At 41.5% G+C, this 17,379-nt stretch overlaps 1 protein-coding gene across 2 annotated transcripts in view; it reads left to right on the top strand.

Moving 5' to 3' along the window:
- Ttc29 (tetratricopeptide repeat domain 29) overlaps nt 1-17,379 on the top strand; it is a 218,366-nt gene that overhangs the window by 148,787 nt on the left and 52,200 nt on the right. The window lies entirely within an intron of this gene.

Here is a 17,379-nt window from a genome sequence, read left to right as displayed (position 1 = left end):
ATGAAACTTAAACCATTGAAAAGGGGAAAGGTTTTTTCTGTGCTTGTCTCGCCATAGAATAAAACAGTGAATTACTAAGATGTAGTAAATTACCTGCATCTTAGATTTTGATGTCTTCTACCTGGGATATCAGGAACTAATTCTGGGAAATGTTCCCAGTTAGCTGGTAAAGGTTCAGTCTGCAGAGGGTAAGTTGAGCAGCTCAGGATCTCAGGTTTGTCTTGAATAAACTCTCACCATCCTGATGATACTGTGAAAAAATACTCCGGGTAGGGGATGGATGAGGGGAGCCATCCTCTGATAACATCCAGGTCTGTCTGTCAACTCCTTCTTTTCTGCTTTTGAAAACCCTTCTGCTTTTGCTCATCCATACCTCTTAAATGTGTAGCTCTTTAGGTTTTCTGAGAGGTTATATTTTCTTTAGAAGATTCAGGAGCAGAAGCAAATCATGCATTCCCCAGTGTGGTTCAGATACTAAGTCTCTGCATGGTCTGCATGGTGGGGGGTGTAGCCTTCCTCGGAGTGCTGTAGAAATCCAATCCATCTGTGCTTCATCTCACATGATTCAGAGCTCCGTGCAGGGATGAGCTACATCCCAGCGGAAGCGAGAAGTCACCACCGTTGTTCCCACACTTATAAACAAGCACTGGGTTCCCATCCCACAGACACATTTCATAGTGTCAAGCTTCTCTGCTTGGATATAAAACTGATAGGAAATTATTAAACAGCCCTTTTGCATATGTGTGCTTTTAGGTCAAAGTACATTAAAATCCGGCTTAAAGTGCTTTGAGAATATTCTTCTTTTTTATTCTGCTTAAAACTCCTCACTAGCTCTTCACTGGGTTCTGATTAAAGGTCCTTTGACCTTTCTGAAGCCAGTCCATTCCCCTATACAGACTCCACCCTACACACACCCCACCCCCACCCCTACACACACCGCACCATTCACATACCCTACCCCTACACACACTCCGTCCCTACACACACCCCACCCTACACACTCATTACACTTCATTTTGTACCATGATCTTTTTTCAAAATTAATTGCTCAGTTAGCTTGGGTCTCTCAAACACACATTCCAAATTCTTGATACTTTCTGGAAAAGATATATGATATTTGACACCTACACAGTCCCAAGTAAATATTTGAATCAAATAGAATTCAAGATGAGTCGTTAAGCCTGCCCACAAGCTGGTTTGTACTAAGCACTTTTTAAACGTGTTCAGTGCTTCCTTGGGAAGCCTATGACTCCACACTATTTAGATTTCTGTTCCGATTGCTACATGAATGAAGGATGGTGCTCCTCAAACATGATGTTGACAAAATGAAAAAGTACAAAAATATTATTTGGAAACCTGAGCAGCTTTTAAGTTTTCAACTTTTGCCTTCCTTGTAGGAAGAGGCATCTTTAATCTTGCTATTGAAGGTTCCACATATTCAGAGAAAAAAAAAAGATCAAAGACCTGAGAGATACATTATGAAAGCTGTGCAGTTAGTGGCACCTTGGAGACTTCCATCCTCCAAACAAATCATTAGCTCAAAGAACTGCCAATATTCTTTTAAGCAGAGAACATGACCCCCTAAGGGAATTGAGCATGAGAACCCAAGGTGCGAGGATGACACACGTTGGTGACTCACCAGCAACCACTGTCATCTCATGCCTGGCCAACAGAACACGGCCGGCAAGAACAGACTCTTAGAATACAAGGAGATGATCAGCATGATTTGATACTGCTTGCCCTCCCCTTTCTACGTTAAGAATCTCCCAAATTTAACAATTGAGAGGGTAAAAAAATAAACTTTATTACACTTCAGTGAAATTATTCAATCCTGAGGCAACTCTAATTATTTGGTTCTGGGAGGCTCAAAGGCCTACAAAGTTCTACTGAATTCTCCAGAGTATTCTTTCCTTCCCATACCTGTGATATCGCTAAGATATCAGTCAGATAAATGTTTGTTTTAGTGGGGAAAGGTGATTCATGTTGTAATCACAGACACTGAAATGTAGAAACCAAAGCTTTCCATATCCGGCTTCCCCACAGTGTCAAGCCTGGCATGAAGCTGGAGCTGTTTAAATGCCAATGCTATAAACCTTCCAGTCTCCATTTGCACCCAGAACTAAGGCTGTGCCACAGCCCTCCGGGGTCAAATCCTGCCTGGAGAGAGCTGGTGTCTCAGGAGTGCTCTCACTCATAAGCCCACAGGTGAGACCCCACTTTCCCTCCACTAACTGTCCAAAGAAGGACCCACCAGAGGTACACAGGGAACAGGAACCACAGAACATTCTAGAACAGGACCTTTCCAGTCTCCATCTGCGCCCAAAGCTAAGACTGTCCCACAGCCCTCAGGACCCAAAACCTGCCCAGAAAAAGCTGGTATCCAAGGAGTCCTCTCACTCCTAAGATCACAGGCTCACAGGCCCAAGGGACCTTGGAGGGACAAGCTCCAGCCAGAGAAAGAAAGACCAACTAACATCAGAAATAACCAGAGAAACAAGCCCAAGAACCTAAGCAGCAGAAACCAAGACTACTTGGCATGATCAGAACCCAGTTCTCCAAACACAGCAAGGACAGGATACCCACAACACACCAGAAAAATCAAGAGTTGGACTAAAAATCACATCTCATGATGATGATAGAAAACTTTAAGAAGGAAAAAATAACTCACTTTAAAAAAAATACAGGGGAACACAGGTAAACAAGTAGAAGCCCAAAGAGGAAACTCAAAAATCCCTTAAACAGTTACAGAAAAACATAAACAGCAGGTAAAGGAATTGAACAAAAGCCATCCAGAATCTAAAAATGGAAATAGAAATAAGAAAGAAATCACAAAGAAAGACAACCCTGGAGATAGAAAAATCTAGGAAAGAAATCAGAAGTCATAGATGTATCACAAACAGAATACAAGAGATAGAAGAGAGAATCTCAGGGGCAGAAGATGCCATAGAAAACATTAACACAATAGTCAAAGAAAATGAAAAATGCAAAAAGATAATACCCAAAATATCCAAGAAATCCAGAAAACAATGAGAAGACAAAACCTAAGGGTAATGGGTATAGAAGAGAGTGAAGATTCCCAACTTAAAGGACCAGTAAATATCTTCAACAAAATGATAGAAGAAAATGTTCCTTACCTACAGAAAGAGATACCCATGAACATACGAGAAGCCTACAGAACTCCAAATAGATTGGACCAGAAAAGAAACTCCTCCCATCACATAATAGTCAAAACACCAAATGCACAAAACAAAGAAAGAATATTAGAAGCAGTAATGAAAAAAGGTCAAGTAACAGATAAAGGCAGACCTATTAGAATTACACCAGACTTCTCAACAGAGACTCTGAAAGCTGGAAGATCCTGGACAGATGTCATACAGACCCTAAGAGAACACAAATGCCAGCACAGGCTACTATACCAGCAAAACTCTCAATAGTCTTAGATGGAGAAACCAAGATATTCCATGACAAAACCAAATTTACACAATTATCTTTTCACAAATCCAGCCCTACGAAGAATAATAGATGGAAAACTCCAACACAAGGAAGTAAACTATCCCCTAGAAAAAGCAAGAAATTAATCTTCTTTCAACAAACCCAAAAAAAGATAGCCATACAAAGATAATTCCACCTCTAACAACAATATAACAGGAAACAACAATCACTGTTCCTTAATATCTCTTAACATTAGTGGACTCAACTCCCCAATAAAAAGACATAGATGAAATATCAACCAGCCAGACCCCACCAGAGCTCCCAAGAACTAAACCACCAATCAATGAGTACACATGGAGGGACCCATGGCTCCAGCTGCATATGTAGCAAAGGAACTCATGTCCAGCATCAATAGGAGGCAAAGCCCTTGGTCCTGTGAAGGCTTGTTTCCCCAATGTAGGAGAATGCCAGGGTGTTGAGGTGGGAGTAGGTGGGTGAGAGGGGGTGCACTCTCATAGAAGCAGGGGGATGAAGTATGAGAAAGGGGGGAAAGGGAATAACATTTGAAATGCAAATACTTAAAATATCCAAGAAAAATAAAATTAAAAAAAAAGACATAGGGGCTGGAGAGATAGCTCAGTGGTTAAGAGCACTGTCTACTCTTCCAGAGGTCCTGAGTTCAAATCCCAGCAACCACATGGTGGCTCACAACCATCTGTATTGAGATCTGATGCCTGCCCTCTTCTGGTGTGGTGGTGGTGAAGAGAGCAACATACATAAAATAAATGAATAAATGAATAAAGTCTTTTAAAAAATTAAAAAGACATAGACTAACAGGATGCATAAACAGGACTGAGCATTTTTCTGCATATAAGAAATGTACTTCAGTCACAAAGAAAGACACTACCTCAGAGTAAAAGGCTGGAAAAAATTTTTCCAAGCAAATGGTCCCAAGAAACAAGCTGGAGTAGCCATTCTAATATTGAATAAAATCTGTTTTCAACCAAAAGTTATTAAAAAAATAAAAAGAAAAGGAAGGACACTTCATACTCCTCAAAGGAAAACTCTACCAAGATGAACTCTCAATTCTGAACATCTGTGCTCCAAATGCAAAGGCACCCAAATGCATGCATCACACATAATAATAATGGGAGACTCAAGACTCCACTGTCATCAATGGACGACACGTCCTGGAAAGAGAAACTAAACAGAAACACAGTGAAACTAACAGAAGTTATGAACCAAATGCACTTAACAGATATCTATAGAACATTTCGTCCTAAAACAAAAGAATATACATTCTTCTCAGCACCTCATGGTACCTTGTCCAAAATGGACCATATTGTGACGATATTGGTCACAAAACAAACCTCAACAGATAGAAGACTGAAATGATCGCATGCATCCTATCAGGTCACCGTGGACTAAGGCTGGTCTTCAATAACAACCAAACGACAGAAAACCCCATACACATGGAAGCAACACTCTACTCAGTGATAACTCGATCAGGGAAGAAATAAGGAAATCAAAGACTTTTTAGAACGTAATAAGAATGAAGACACAACAGACCCAAACTTATGGGATACAATGAAAGCAGTCCTAAGAGGAAAACTCATAGCTTTGAGTGCCCCCAAAAAGAAACTGAAGAGAGCATACACAAGCAGCTTGACAACACATCTGAAAGCTCTAGAACAAAAAGAGACAAATACACCCAAGAGGAGTAGGTGACAGGAAATAATCAAACTCAGAGCTGAAATCAATCGAGAGGAAACAAAGTGAGCAATACAAAGAATCAACAAAAACAGGAGTTGGTGCTTTGAGAAAATCAACAAGATAGATAAAACCTTAGCCACACTAACCACAGGGCAGAGAGAGACAGTGTCCAAATTAACAAAATTAATTAGAAATAAAAAGGGATACATAACAACAGAAACTGAGAAAATTCAAAAAAATTATCAGATCCCACTACAAAAGCCTAACCTCAACAAAATTGGAAAATCTGGAGGAAATGGACAATTTTCTAGACAGATACCAAGTACCTGAGTTAAATCAGGATCAGATAAATCATCTAAACAGTGCCATAACCCCTAAAGAAATAGAAGCAGTTGTTACAAGTCTCCCAACAAACAAAAAAAGCCCAGGAGTAGATGGGTTTAGTGCAGAATTCTATCAGACCTTCCAAGAAGACCTAATACCAATACTCTTCAAACTATTCCACAAAATAGAAACAGAAGGAATACTACCAAATTCATTCTATGAAGCCACAATTATGCTTATATCTAAACCACACAAGGACACAACAAAGAAAGAGAATTTCAGACCAATTTCCCTTATGATTATCAATGCCAAAATACTCAATAAGATTCTCACAAACTGAATCCAAGAACACATCAAAATGATCATCCATCATGATCAAGCAGGCTTCATCCCAGGGATGCAGGGATGGTTCAATATACGGAAATCCATCAATGTAATCTACTATATTAAAAAAAAAAAACTCGGGGTTGAGGATTTAGCTCCGTGGTAGAGCGCTTGCTTAGCAAGCGCAAGGCCCTGGGTTCAGTCCCCAGCTCTGGAAAAAAAAAGGAAAAGAAAAAAAACTCAAGGAAAAAACCACATGATCATCTCATTAGATGCTGAGAAAGCATTTGACAAAATTCAACACCCCTTCATGATAAAAGTCTTAAAAAGTTCAGAAATTCAAGGTCCATACCTAAACTTGGTAAAAGCAACATACAGCAAACCAGTAGCCAACATCAAACTAAATGGAGAGAAACTTGAAGCAATCCCACTGAAATCAGGGACTAGAAAAGGCTTCCCGCTTTCTCCCTCCTTATTCAATATAGTACTCAAAGTCCTAGCCAGAACAATCAGACAACAAAAAGAGGTCAAAGGGATACAAATTGGAAAGGAAGAAGTCAAAATATCACTATTTGCAGATAATATGATAGTGTACTTAAATGGCCTCAAAAGTTATACCAGAGAACTCCTAAACCTGATAAACAACTTCAGCAAAGTGGCTGGATATAAAATTAACTCAAATAAATCAGTAGCCTTCCTCTACTCAAAGGATATACAGGCTGAGAAAGAAATTAGGGAAATGACATCCTTCACAGTAGTCATAAATAAATACCTTGATGTGACTCTAACTACGCAAATGAATGATCTGTATGACAAAAACTTCAAGTCTCTAAAGAAAGAAATCTAAGAAGATCTCAGAAGATGGAAAGATCTCCCATGCTCATCGATTGGCAGGATTAATATAGTAAAAATGGCCATCTTGCTGAAAGCAATCTACAGATTCAATGCAATCCTCATCAAAATTCCAATAAATGTATTTGGAATAACAACAAAAACAAACAAACAAACAAACAAAAAACAGGATAGCGAAAACTATTCTCACAATAAAAAGCTTTTGGGGGAAATCACCATCCCTGACCTCAAGCTGTATTGCAGAGCAATAGTGATTTTAAAAAAAAAAATGTATGGTATTGGTACAGAGGCAGGCAGGTAGATCAGTGGAATAGAATTAAAGATCCAGAAATTAACCCACACAACTACAACTATGGTCATTTAATCTTGGACAAAGGAGCTAAAACCATCCAGTGGGAAAAAAGATAGCATTTTCAACAAATGGTGCTGGTTCAACTGGAGGTCAGCATGCAGAAGAATGCAGATCAACCCTTTCTTATCTCCTTCTACAAAGCTCAAGTCCAAGTGGATCAAGAACCTCCACATCAAACCAGATACACTGAAACTAACAGAAGAGAAAGTGGAGAAGAACTCCAAACACATAGGCACAGGGGAAAATTTCCTGAACAAAACACCAATGGCTTATGCTCTAAGATCAAGAATCGACAAATGGGATCTCATAAAACTGCAAAGCTTCTGTAAGGCAAAGGACACTGTGGTTAGGACAAAACGGCAACCAACAGATTGGGAAAAGATCTTTACCAATCCTACAACAGATAGAGGCCTTATATCCAAAATATACAAAGAACTCAAGAAGTTAGACCGCAGGGAAACAAATAACCCTATTAAAAAATGGGGTTCAGAGCTAAACAAAGAATTCACAGCTGAGGAATGCCGAATGGCTGAGAAACACCTAAAGAAATGTTCAACATCTTTAGTCATAAGGGAAATGCAAATCAAAACAACCCTGAGATTTCACCTCACACCAGTGCGATTGGCTAAGATCAAAAACTCAGGTGACAGCAGATGCTGGCGAGGATGTGGAGAAAGAGGAACACTCCTCCATTGTTGGTGGGGTTGCAGACTGGTAAAACCATTCTGGAAATCAGTCTGGAGGTTCCTCAGAAAATTGGACATTGAACTGCCTGAGGATCCAGCTATACCTCTCTTGGGCATATACCCAAAAGATGCCTCAACATATAAAATGAGACACGTGTTCCACTATGTTCATCGCAGCCTTATTTATAATAGCCAGAAAATGGAAAGAACCCAGATGCCCTTCAACAGAGGAATGGATACAGAAAATGTGGTACATCTACACAATGGAATATTGCTCAGCTATCAAAAACAACGAGTTTATGAAATTCGTAGGCAAATGGTTGGAACTGGAAAATATCATCCTGAGTGAGCTAACCCAATCACAGAAAGACATACATGGTATGCACTCATTGATAAGTGGCTATTAGCCCAAATGCTTGAATTACCCTAGATCCCTAGAACAAACGAAACTCAAGACGGATGATCAAAATGTGAATGCTTCACTCCTTCTTTAAATGAGGAAAAAGAATACCCTTGGCAGGGAAGGGAGAGGCAAAGATTAAAACAGAGACTGAAGGAACACCCATTCAGAGCCTGCCCCACATGTGGCCCATACATATACAGCCACCCAATTAGACAAGATGGATGAAGCAAAGAAGTGCAGACCGACAGGAGCCGGATGTAGATCGCTCCTGAGAGACACAGCCAGAATACAGCAAATACAGAGGCGAATGCCAGCAGCAAACCACTGAACTGAGAATAGGTCCCCCGTTGAAGGAATCAGAAAAAGAACTGGAAGAGCTTGAAGGTGCTCGAGACCCCAAAAGTACAACAATGCCAAGCAACCAGAGCTTCCAGAGACTAAGCCACTACCTAAAGACTATACATGGACTGACCCTGGACTCTGACCCCATAGGTAGCAATGAATATCCTAGTAAGAGCACCAGTGGAAGGGGAAGCCCTGGGTCCTGCTAAGACTGAACCCCCAGTGAACTAGTCTATGGGGGGAGGGTTGGGAGGGGAACACCCATAAGGAAGGGGAGGGGGGAGGGGGATGTTTGCCCGGAAACCGGGAAAGGGAATAACACTCGAAATGTATATAAGAAATACTCAAGTTAATAAAAAAAAAAAAGGAAAAAAAAAAGAAAAAAAAAAAGAACTGAAGAAGTTAGACTCCAGAGAACCAAATATCTATTAAAAAATTAGGTACGGGGGCTGGGGATTTAGCTCAGTGGTAGAGCACTTACCTAGGAAGCGCAAGGCCCTGGGTTCGGTCGCCAGCTCCGAAAAAAAGAACCAAAAAAAAAAAAAAAAAAATTAGGTACGGGGTTTAACAAAGAATTCACAACTGAGGAATATTGAATGGCCAAGAAGCACCTAAAGAAATGTTCAACATCCTTAGTCATCAGGGAAATGCAAATCAAAACAACCCTGAGATTCCACCTCACACCAGTTTGGCTAAAATCAAGAACTCAGGTGACAGCAGATGTGGCGAGGATATGGAAAAAGAGGAACACTTCTCCATTGTTGGTGGAATTGTGAGCTTGTACAACCACTGTGGAAATCAGTCTGGTGGTTCCTCAGAAAATTGGACATAGCATTACTTGAGGACCCAGCTGTACCACTCCTGGGCATATACCCAAAAGATGCTCCAACATAAAACAAAGACACGTGCTCCACTATGTTCATAGCAGCCTTATTTATAACAGTCAGAACTGGAAAGAACCCAGAGGTCCTTCAACAGAGGAATGGATATAAAAAATATGGTACATTTACACAATGGAATATTACTCAGCTATCAAAAACAATGACTACATGAAATTCTTAGGCAAATGGATGGAACTAGAAAATATCATCCTGAGTGAGGTAACCCAGTCACAAAGAACACACATGATATGCCCTCACTGATAAGTGGATATTAGGCCAAAACTCGGAATACCCAAGAAACAATTCACAAACCATATGAAGCTCAAGAAGAAGGAAAACCAAAATGTGGATGCTTCTGTCCTTCGTAGAAGGGGGAACAAAATACTCACGGGAGGAAATACAGGACAAAGGGTGGAGCAGGCACCCATATTCAGCCATCATACTCAGACACTTTTATATGCCAAGAAGTGCATGCTGATGCATATGAGGAAGCTTGCAGCTAACCATTGGACTGAACACAGGCACCCTAATTGGGGGGAAGGGGGGAGAGAAAGGACTGAAGGAGCTGAAGGGCTTTGTAATCGCACAGGAAGAACAATATCAACCTACCAAACATCCCTGAGCTCCCAGGTACTAAACCACCAACTGAAGAGTACACATGGAGGGACCCATGGCTCCAGCAGCATCTGTAGCAGAGCATGGCATGGTCTGGCATCAATAGGTCGAGAGGCCCTTGGTCCTGTGAAGGCTCATTTCCCCAGTGTAGGGGAGTGCCAGGGTGTTGAGGTGGGAATGGGCGGGAAGGAGTGGGAATATCTTCATAGAAGCAGGGGAGGGTAATGGGAGGGGGAAAGTGGATAACATTTGAAAAATCAATACATAAAATATACACTAATAAATGCCCAGGCTGTGAGCTACATCAGTGACGAGAATTGTATCAGTAAGAGGGTTTCCATGCACCTTCTCATTGAGGCCAAACATAAGTTACATGAGAGAAATAATCCTGAGCACCAAAGTACATGAGCACACCAGCTAGTTGGAACACAAGCACACTGAATCTTCCATGTGATGTCATGTCAAGGTTTACATGGATGAAAAGGCCATCTTGGTTTTGTAACTCATGCAATTTTCTTTACGAAAAACAAGCAATGCCGTGCTTTGGTCTCTTGGCTCTCGCTTCACGTTGGCCTCACCTTGCACCCAGAGTTTGGTATCAAGTCATTTTCTACTCTAAATGTTGTTTGCATTTCTCATTCCTGAACTTTCCTCACCCTTTTAAGCCATACGAAAAGGTCACATTCATAACAAAGCCTTCATATTCTACTTGGATTGCATCCTTTTTCTATAGCTTATTACCCATAATTATGAAGAGATAATCATGGAATTATCTAGCAGGCTAACAAACTGGGTTATAAAGAAATCTTTCAATTTGTTCTTTGACAACTGTATACATGCATACTCTGGTTGTCCTCACCCCTCCCTTCTTTGAATTCCTGCCTTGTCCCCACATCTCCCCTTCTGTGTCGTTTGTTTTATGAGACACCGAGTTTAACCGGGGCTGTCTCTGTGATGATGGGTTTTGAACTAACCCCTGGAGTCAGTGGACTTATCAGTGGTTAACTAACTGCAAAGGATGTCTTCCCCTCCTCCAGAGTCCATCAGTAACCAACAGTTCTGGAAGGAGAGGTTGGACCTCCCCAAGCCTGACAGGCTGATTGCACACAGCCAGAGCTCCTATGAAATCGTGATTATGCTGTTGGTATCGTGCCAGAGGCTAGCATTTCACAGCGCTTCCTTATTGCATGTTCTTACGATCTTTCTGCACCCTCTTCTGCCATGTTTCCTAAACCTTTGAGGGAGTGGTATATCTTGTTCAGGGCTAAGTACTCAACCGTCACCTATTCTCAGCACTGTGAGCAGACAGGCTGCTACATCATTCAGTACAAAGAGAAGCATCTTGTGTATGGTATAAACAAATACTTAGAAGGCAATTTGGTGCTATGACAAATAGATTGTCATAATCAACCCCACTAGGCTGAAGGTCTCATTAACCATGAATGTGGTAGCATTTGCATTATCAAGCAAGGATTCCCCCACCAGGGGCAAGCCTCATATCTACTCAACAACCATTTAGTTACCCCTGTAACAGCCGTACTGATGTTGCTTCAATCCATATACCTTGTGTGACAAGATGATATTGTGCTTTATAGGATTCACAGCTGGGTGAAACTGCTGATGCCCTTCCTCCCAAAGCAGCCTGCATAGCATCTTTTGGCACCACGAGAGTTGGTGAGCAGCAGGGAAGCTTCCAGTTCGTTCTAGCTTAACCTGTCTTGTAGTCAAAGAGTATGGGACCTTTAGCAATGGGGTCTTGTCATCTAGTTCTGGTGAGCAAGTAGGAGTGGAGGGCTTTGCTGTGAGGTGATCTTTTGATTTCCCTTACTCATAAGATACCCTGCACCTGGTCCTGGGATTTTAATAACCCATGGCTTTTAGGAGAAAATGGATAGGATCCTGATCTCCACTCCCTACATAGGTGTCCATAGCCCCCTCTGACTCCAGAAGCCTTAGGATCTTTTTCAATGGCTTCCAAGACTTGGGGCAGTCATCTCTGTGTAGGACAGTTTGCAAAGTGTGAGTTTATAGTCCATGCCTGTAATATTTTACTCTCAGTTGTAATTACAACAAGCAAGCTTCATGAGAAAAATGGGATAAAAGCATTAAAATCCATCCGAAGAAGAAAACCAGGAATGCACTCCTTCCGTTCGCCTTCCTTAAATTAATCCTATGAATCTGGTTCTTGTGAGCTTTAGAAAAAGCTTTTCAGTGCCTTCTGTGACTTAAACAAAACAAGCATAATCCCCAAGTGGGGAATGTCTGGAAGAAAGAGAAGCCAAGACTTAATTGTAAGCAAATTCTAAAGGGAAAAGGAAGAGTTTGAGTGTGAATTTTCAGTTTCTTCATTCAAACACTCATCCCCAGCCTTTGTCCATTACCTACAACACAAGTTAACAAGTTACATCCTAAAGAATAAAGTATTTCTTCAGAAGTGAAAACGCACTTCACTGGGAAATACTAGTGTGACTGCCCCTCCCTTGGGTTGAGAGGTGGGGGTTTTGTTGGGTTTTTTTTTCCCCCACTATGAGGATCTCCTCTATTGCTGCCTTGGTTCAATAAAAGAGAATTCTTGATTTTTACGACAAAAACTATCGCTCTTTCAGATTCCACTCACGGAGCTTGGTAGCTGCTGGTGTGACCAGGCTTAGCATTCCAAAGCACTCAGTGCACCTCTCCTGTGCTCTGGTTTGGTTTGGTTCTGGGTGTTGCTGCTGTTTTTGGTAATTTTTTTTAATTTATTTAATACTTAATAATAATTCTTTGGTTTCCGGGCAAACATCCCCCTTCCCCCTCCCCTTCCTTATGGGTGTTCCCCTCCCAACCCTCCCCCCATTGCCGCCCTCCCCCCAACAGTCTAGTTCACTGGGGGTTCAGTCTTAGCAGGACCCAGGGCTTCCCCTTCCACTGGTGCTCTTACTAGGATATTCATTGCTACCTATGAGGTCAGAGTCCAGGGTCAGTCCATGTATAGTCTTTAGTTAGTGGCTTAGTCCCTGGAGGCTCTGGTTGCTTGGCATTGTTGTACATATGGGGTCTCGAGCCCCTTCAAGCTCTTCCAGTTCTTTCTCTGATTCCTTCAACGGGGGTCCTATTCTCAGTTCAGTGGTTTGCTGCTGGCATTCGCCTCTGTATTTGCTGTATTCTGGCTGTGTCTCTCAGGAGCGATCTACATCCGACTCCTGTCGGTCTGCACTTCTTTGCTTCATCCATCTTGTCTAATTGGGTGGCTGTATATGTATGGGCCACATGTGGGGCAGGCTCTGAATGGGTGTTCCTTCAGTCTCTGTTTTAATCTTTGCCTCTCTCTTCCCTGCCAAGGGTATTCTTGTTCCCCTTTTAGAGAAGGAGTGAAGCATTCACATTTTGATCATCTGTCTTGAGTTTCATTTGTTCTAGGCATCTAGGGTAATTCAAGCATTTGGGCTAAAAGCCACTTATCAGTGAGTGCATACCATGTATGTCTTTCTGTGATTGGGTTAGCTCACTCAGGATGATATTTTCCAGTTACAACCATTTGCCTACGAATTTCATAAAGCCGTTGTTTTTGATAGCTGAGTAATATTCCATTGTGTAGATGTACCACATTTTCTGTATCCATTCCTCTGTTGAAGGGCATCTGGGTTCTTTCCAGCTTCTGGCTATTATAAATAAGGCTGCGATGAACATAGTGGAGCACGTGTCTTTTTTATATGTTGGGGCATCTTTTGGGAAATGCCCAAGAGAGGTATAGCTGGATCCTCAGGCAGTTCAATGTCCAATTTTCTGAGGAACCTCCAGACTGATTTCCAGAATGGTTGTACCAGTTTGCAATCCCACCAACAATGGAGGAGTGTTCCTCTTTCTCCGCATCCTCTCCAGCATCTGCTGTCACCTGAGTTTTTGATCTTAGCCATTCTCACTGGTGTGAGGTGAAATCTCAGGGTTGTTTTGATTTGCATTTCCCTTATGACTAAAGATGTTGAACATTTCTTTAGGTGTTTCTCAGCCATTCGGCATTCCTCAGCTGTGAATTCTTTGTTTAGCTCTGAACCCCATTTTTTAATAGGGTTATTTGTCTCCCTGCAGTCTAACTTCTTGAGTTCTTTGTATATTTTGGATATAAGGCCTCTATCTGTTGTAGGATTGGTAAAGATCTTTTCCCAATCTGTTGGTTGCCGTGTTTTTGGTAATTTGAGAACCTTATGTGGACCGTCTTTGGGTGATTTCAACCATACAAAACCAGGGTTAATACCAGAACAGGAAGTGTGCATTTGACTGTTACCTGTCCTACTTGTTCCACTGCTGGAGAAATGTTAGTCTCCGCTGTCTAGCTCTGTCCCTGGACTTGTGGCCATACGTCTGACATCCTATGAATGTAGCTAAATCCTTCTACCACTGGCAGAGTTTGGGAACATGGTACAGGTCACCCACTTTGGTGAAGCTCTGTTGGGATAATTCTGTTACTGTGTCATTTCAGAATTTTTTCTGGAAAACAGAAGTAAAGCACCATTGCTCCTTGGCTTCTAATTCTTCCCAAACTTTCCCCATCTGGGAATTCACCTTTAGAATTATAACCTAATTCTAGAATTTACTCTTCTTTAAATTTCCTTTATCTAAATAACTAAAATATATCTAAATATCTAAAAAAAAATCGTATATTTTTTAACTTAGCTTTTAAATTTTTTTACAGTATTTTTATTTTTAAATCATAATATAACATCCATCCCCCTTGGGCATGAATTTTTTTTTATTTTTTGACGACTATAATAACATCATTTCCCCTTCACTTTCCTCCCTCCAAAGCCTCCCACATACCCCTCCTTGCTCTCTTCCAAATTGTGGCCTCTTTTTTCATTAACTGTTATTATGTGTACATGTGCATGTGCGTGTGCGTGTGCGTGTGCGTGTGTGTGTGTGTGTGTGTGTGTGTGTGTGTGTGTGTGTTCCTATATTCATACATATAGCCTATCCAGTCTGTATGATGTTGTTTGTGTTTTCCAGGCTGGCCATTTGGCATGCTCTTTCCCAGCAGGACTATTTTATCTGTCAGACAGGAGTGAATGCTCTTTAACTTGGACTCTGGCATGATTACTAGAAAACAAGATGATGTCTTTAATGGCAGTTTCTCTTTTAGCAATTTCTTACAGCACTTAAGAAATGACACTGACTTGAATATCAATCCATGGTCTTACATCTACCTTCTCATGGATGATGGCAGCCTCCTGAGGCTGAGCACAATGTAAACCATAAAGGAAACACCGGTCCCGAATATAATAAGACAAAATGCATGTATATCCCTTCCTTTATCCCCAGTCCATCCTGGACAGAGTCAGTGCTGCTGAAACGCATCTTGCAGTCACTATGGACATACCTGGACTTGAACGCACCTTCTTCCTGAACCCTCAGAAGTACTGTGGTACCATGTGCCACTGGCAGGTCCTCCAATGATGTTAGGATTGGCCAGCAAGAATGCTCCCTGGAAACACAGATGTCCACGAGGCCAGATTAGCTACCATTCATCTAAATGAATTTACAGACCCGCCACTCATTCACTGCCACCCAAGGCTTCAGAGTCCATTTTACTTGGAAATTTTTGTGATGAAACATGAACTTAGTATATTCCTTGGTAATTTGATTGGCAGGACGCCGAGAAAAACATTACAAGCACTGCTTTTTAATAATTGATAATTACTTACATGGATCCACTAAGTTTAGGCACACAATTATATGACTAATTATGTTGAAAATCCAAGAGGATGGTTAAATAGATGACCGTGCCCTGAGGCCTTTCCTATTGTTTCTGCTGTCTCATTTAACCATGCCAATGTTATTAAGTATTCCTGGCTAAAAATCTTCAAGCTCAAGCAAGTGTAATTTCATAGATAATTATGCATAATCTTGTCACTTTGTATATCCGACACAGAATTTTTTTTTAAAACTTTTACTTTCTACTGAGTAGCCTTCTCAGTAAAATGTAATTCATTAAAGATAAGATTATCGGCAAGGTTTCCCGTTGACTCTTTTGCAAACCTATTTGAAGAAAGAAAAACAAAATAAAATAAATGCTATCTATAGAAATTAAATATACTTCTGAATGGAAACCTGCATTCATGAATAAATCAAAGTGAAGAGATAACTCAACAATTACATAGAATTATAATCACACTTAGGGGAGCCTAGGTCTGCATAAATATGTATACAGACTTAATAACCGGGATCTAAGAGAGTGACTCCCAAACAAAACTGTAGGTAGCAAATCTTTCAGGTTTGCAGTATCAAATCCAAGATTATATAACAGTAAGGAATCCACAGGAAAATGTTTTTAACGGTGTATATATTTTGGTGGGTTAGTTTATTGTCATGGGAAATGCTAAGGAAGTTTTACAGCACAGAGCCCCACCTGGCGCCATGTCTCACAGGACTGGGGTCTTGATAGCCCCACATCACTCAGGTCCCTGGCTCCTGACACAAAGTGTAGTGTGCACAAAGCAGACAGGTGGATCTTGACTGGGAAGAGTCCTGCTACCTGTCAGGTAAGGTAGGAAAGTGAGTCTCTTTCCAACACATGCAGTGAGCATATCTCCATACCTCCTACCCAAGTGCATAAAGTCAGCGGGGGCGGAGGAGAGATCAGTGGTGCAGGGGACTGCTCTAGATAGAAACTTCCAAGAAGTCCCCCAAAGCAGACATGGGAAAGGAAAAACCAAGCTCTTCTGGGAAGGTCATATCCAGGGAAGACTAGGCTAGGCTAGCTCATGGATCAGCAAGATGACCAATATGACTGGAGCAAGTCCAGAGAGGAATGGACGGGGGCGGGGGAAGAAGTGGGGGAGGAGAACGGAACAGGAAAGAGTGAGGAGAAGGAGAGAGGAGCGAAGAGGAAGAGAGGGAGAGAATGGAGGAGGAAGGAGGACGGAGTGAGTGGAAGGAAAGGGGCAAGGGAAGAGAGGAAGCAAAGGGGGAAGAAGGTGAAGGTCTATGAGAAGGAAGAGAGGAGAGGGAGAGAGAGAGGAAGGAGGGGAGAGAGGGGGAAAGGGAGGGAGTTGGGGCATTTGGTCAATCGTTCTTGTAAACCGCAGTGAATGTTATGAATTTTGTAATAAATGTTAGAGAAAATATCCAGAGGTGGGAGGCCACCACACTGGTTGACTTTTCAAACAGACTGGTTGCACTGCTCTGTGGAAGAGCAGCTTTGACTAGAACAAGGAACTGAACCAAACCTTGGACAAACGAAGCACATTGTATGCTACCTGTAAAGCAGTCTGCATTCTTCTGTTGTGTAGTTCCCCTTCAGGTCTTCTCGTTTCAAGAAGGAGAGTCCTATCGATGAAAAAACAAACAAACAAACAAGCAAACAAGTAAACAGCATCAAAGTCAAAAATGTCCCTGGGTGAGCCAGGACAATCTGTGGCATTTTAAGATGACCTGTGAAAACTTAAACTTCACGTTAGCCCTGGGCAGTTTCTCAAGGTT

This window comes from Rattus norvegicus, chromosome 19 (assembly GCF_036323735.1).
Source record: "Rattus norvegicus strain BN/NHsdMcwi chromosome 19, GRCr8, whole genome shotgun sequence".
NCBI classification, from domain to species: Eukaryota; Metazoa; Chordata; class Mammalia; order Rodentia; family Muridae; genus Rattus; species Rattus norvegicus.
Note: the sequence above shows the minus strand (reverse complement) of the source record. Positions and strands in the feature narration are given on the sequence as shown.